Source organism: Suricata suricatta, chromosome 6 (assembly GCF_006229205.1).
Source record: "Suricata suricatta isolate VVHF042 chromosome 6, meerkat_22Aug2017_6uvM2_HiC, whole genome shotgun sequence".
In the NCBI taxonomy this organism is placed as follows: Eukaryota; Metazoa; Chordata; class Mammalia; order Carnivora; family Herpestidae; genus Suricata; species Suricata suricatta.
The window spans coordinates 2,708,061-2,712,602 of NC_043705.1; the positions used below are offsets into that span (position 1 = coordinate 2,708,061).

Sequence of the window (4,542 nt, forward strand, 5' to 3'; positions counted from 1 at the left end):
CATAGTTATAAAATCCATATAAACTGATAACTTTGATCATATACCAAAACTTCATTTCCTTAATTCCCCCCTCATATTGTTTGTTTTCATATTGAAATATACACTGTTTTATATTGTGTGTCCATTAACACATTATTGTATCTATTGTTATTTTAATGGTTTTGCCCAGTATCCTTCATATGAAAGCTAAGTGATTAACTCACCACCTTACTACAGTATTAGAGAATGACGAATCAAACTATTCAGTTACTTTTATAAAAATTTCAATTATTTGTTTTCATTTTCACTTAAGCTTGTAGAACTTACTTTAACATTTCTTTTAATTTAGCTTTAATGGTAAACTACTTCTGCTTTTGTTTCTCTGAAAAATTATTTTCAATTCTGAAGAACACTGTTATAGGTAAAGAATACATGATTAGATCCTTCTTTTCTTTCTTTCTCTCTTTCTTTCTTTTATTCTTTCCCTTCAATATATCACTCCACCTCTCCTGGCCTGAATTGTTTTCCTTTCTTAAATTTTTTAAGTGTATTTATTTATTTATTTAGAGACGGAGACACAGAGAAAGAGAGATAGAAAGAGAGAGTGAGAGAGAGAGAGAGAGATTGGAAGGATTAGAAGGGGCAGAGAAAGAGAGAGGAAAAGAGAGGGGAAATCCCAAGCAGAATCTGCACCCCCAGTGCAGAGCCAAATGAGTGGCTTGAACTCAGGATCTCTGTGATCATGACATGAGCTGAAGTTGGAACTTAACAGCTTGGACCACCCAAGGGTCCCCTTGGTCTGTATCATTTCTACTGAGAAATCTGAGCAGTCTTCTTCTCTAGTCTTTAATGGGTGGAATCAAGAAAGAATTATCATCTATCAAGCCTAAAAGGTATACAGAGATTTTTCCCAAACAGTTTCCTTCTATATATAGACTCCACACTTGCTGTTACCTTTTTTGGAGGAATTAAGATGTTATGCCTTTTCTTGAACCTACCAAGTGAGATAAGTCTTGGAAAACTCTGATGTGTTTTCTCTATTGTGAAGCTGAATGTTCAGGTTTATGCGCCTCATCCTCATCCCACAGATTTGGATAATCTTCCTGTACATGTCCACTCGCTGTCTGCAAATTCAGTCTTCCCCGACCCGCTCTGGAACATGCACAGGGAGTTGCCCATGAGGCAGGATGTGTGCGTGTGAATAAAGAATGCAGAGCATGGAGGGAGCCCATGGGCCACTTGAAGGGTCTACATGTGTGATGGACCAAATAGCTCCTGTGTGGGGTTCATGATGGAGTCTTTGAAGAGACTGATAGTATCCATCTTATTTTGATACATGGTGGATTTGGGGCCTTTCTCACTCTGTTTTGGGCCTGTTCCCACCTCAACTTCTGGAAATCCCCTCAGTATTCTGAACGGGGTGAGAAGTGGTTCCTTTTGGCAGGTTCCCCCACAATGTAGGGATAGCAGTGCTTATTCACATGCCCTGACTTCCATATTTGGGAGACATTTTATAGGAGGAGGATCCCTCCCGACATGGATCTGTGCTTCCTTGCAGAAGTATTGACATAGGCAGAGGGAAACTACCCCTTTTTCTCTCTTCAATGCATTTGGTCCTGGACGTTTTGCTTTAATGATTTGCTTGAACTTCTCCACTCAGTCCCTGGACTTGAAAAAAGGCATTTTGATTCATTGGTAATTGTCAAATTTGGTGTTCTTTGGGGGTAAACTTATATAAAACCCGTATTCCATGCATGATTTATTAACATCACTCAAACTATATAAGATTTAAGAGTAAATTGTATATAGTAGCCAAGAATTAAGAGGAAAGAATAACAGTTTACATACTTTTTAAGAAATGTTTATTTAATCTGAGTACATAAATAGAAAGAGAGAGAGAGAGAGAGAGAGAGAGAGAGAGAGAGAGAGAGAGAGAGAGGGAATTTCAACCAGGTGATGCCCTGTCAGTACAGAGCCTGACAGAGGGATTTATCTCATGTATGAAATCATAACCTGAGCCAAAATCAAGTCAGACCCTTACCCAACTGAACCTCCTAGGTTCCCTGGCATTTTACTTACTTAATTACTTTATAGATATCGGTAAATTTAGAATTGAGAACATTTTTGCCTTTTATGAAGAATTATGAGTTATTTATGCAATTACTCATCTTTAAATTGTCTAGTATAATATGTGCTTTTGAAACCTATGTTAAAGAGCACCTGGGTGGCTCAGTCGGTTAAGCGTCCATCTTCTGCTCAGTCATGATCTCATGGTTTGTGAGTTCCAGCCCTGTGTCCAGCTCTGTGCTGACACCTCAGAGCCTGGAGCCCAGTTTAGGATTCTGTGTCCCCGTCTCTCTTTCTGCCCCTCCCCTGTGTGTGCGCTGTCTCTCTGTCTCTTCAAAATAACTCAATGTCAAAATTTTTTAAGTATGTTAAAATTTAAAAATCATCAAAACAACATGTTAAGATTTTACTTATATTAATGTATATGCTTTTTGTATTTGTATATTGCAAATACACAGGAAAGTGCAAAATAATAAATACAGGGTAATATCTGATATGTTTCCTTAGGAAAAGAAAATAGAGCAGAGATAATAAGGGGATTTAAGTTTCTCCATTATCTTATATCTTAAATATTTTATATAGTGTAAGAAATGATGTCCTGCTTATAACAAACACTTTAAAAAATCAAAATAAGTAACAAAGTAAAAAGATACAATCAGTTTTGTTCAAATATGAGTTTACAGGGGCATCTGGGTGGCTCAATCTGTTAAGCCTCTGACTTTGGGTCAGGTCATAATCTCTGGTCTGTGAGTTTGAGCCACGCAATGGGCTTTTTGCCGACAGTTCATAGTCTGGAACCTGCTTGGAATTCTGTCTCTCTGCTACTCCCCTGATCGCTCGCTCTCTCTCTCTCTCAAAAATAAATAAACACTAAATAAATTAAAAATATGTAAGTTTATAAACTGAAATCAATCCATTACCTGACAAATTAATGTTTCGCAGAAGTCTATTAACAGTATTCTCGTTAGTTATTAGAGGGTCTCATGGTACACAACACTACTTACTAAAAAAAAAAAAAAAATCCCCATGTGGACCTAATTCTTTAAACTTCCAACTTGATGCTGTCTGTGATGACAATGTTAGACAGATCAGAGCTTATGGTTAATGTAGTTCATTAGTTCTCATTCTAATTAGTCAATTGTAAACACACATAAGAAAATCCAAGACCCTTAAAAATACCCATTGAACTGTGCTTACAGTGGAAAGAAGACTGTCATTCAGCAAAGCCCTGGAAACCAGAGCAATAGAAACATTTAAACAGAAAAATTTCAACCTGTTGGACAAAATATCCAGGTCTTCAATTTTGATTTATAAGTGAGGACATGTCTTATATTAACCTCCGTGTGGTAGGTTCCAAAGTGTCTTAAATAATTCATCCCTAATATTAGGGAAACTGGATTTGTATTAGGATGTGAAATTCTTTCAAACCTCTATGCATTTACTATAAGCATCCCAATGTCATTCCAGCTCCTTTGAAATGTATAAGTAGGTAAGTCTATTTCACCTGTTTCCATTATACTGTCTTCTATGAAAAAATATAGCATTGTATTTTAATTTTGTTTATTAGCTGCATAGTAGTCATGTGTCCTTACTGAAGGAAAATACATAATTCATAATACATAAATACTTCTAGGGTTTTATTGACTTCAAATAAAACTTTCATACTATCTTCTTAAAGTCTTGGTATATTAGTGATTTAATTGAAACATTAATTACATGGAAAACGTAAATTCTTGTCATAGATTCTATCATTGTCACAGAAAAATATACAGAGATAGTTTTCAGCTCTACCCATCTTTTCCCTCCTTATTTACCTATGCTGTAATACGATGGAGATATGTAGAGGAATAACCTCCCCATTATTCGTTCTGAGTCTTCAAACCATAAGGGAAACTCTTAACTATAAAAGACAATGCGAGATTTGCTGGAGGGAGGTTGGAGGGGGATGGGCTAGAAGGGTGGTGGGCATTATGGAGGGCACTTGTCATGAGCACTGGGTGTTAAACCTAAGTGATGAATCACTGAATTGCACTCCTGTAACTAATACTGCAATACGGGTAACTCACTGGAAATTAAATAAAAATTCGAAGCATTAATAAAACCACTAATATGCCAAGACCACAGTTCACATTGAACTAAAGCCAATTTCCAAGAATGGATAAACAAATTACTCTATTTTATTACAGATTTCCCTGCTGCTTTTAAACTATGCATCCCTTGTTTTGGTAACCATTACAAAAATCCCTCATTTATAGATGTGTGAGGCAATATTTGTGTATTTTATGCATCAATTAGAGGCTATCACATGAAAATGTTACCCCAATCTAAATAAATGGCTATCTTTATATTTTCTACATGCACTGAAGAAATTACAGTTTGCAAGATCCGCTTTACCTCAGGAATAACTTCACACTAAATGTATAACAAAACCAACAAAAAGACAGCTCTGAAGATAGAAGAAATTTTTTCTTATGTTTGCTGAAAAACAATCAGCAT

The 4,542-nt window shown here is 36.1% G+C and overlaps 1 protein-coding gene across 1 annotated transcript in view; it reads right to left on the reverse strand.

Moving 5' to 3' along the window:
• Positions 1-4,542, reverse strand: part of LOC115294075 (olfactory receptor 14A16-like) — a 20,701-nt gene that overhangs the window by 15,612 nt on the left and 547 nt on the right. The gene's annotated exons all lie outside the window — the stretch shown is intronic.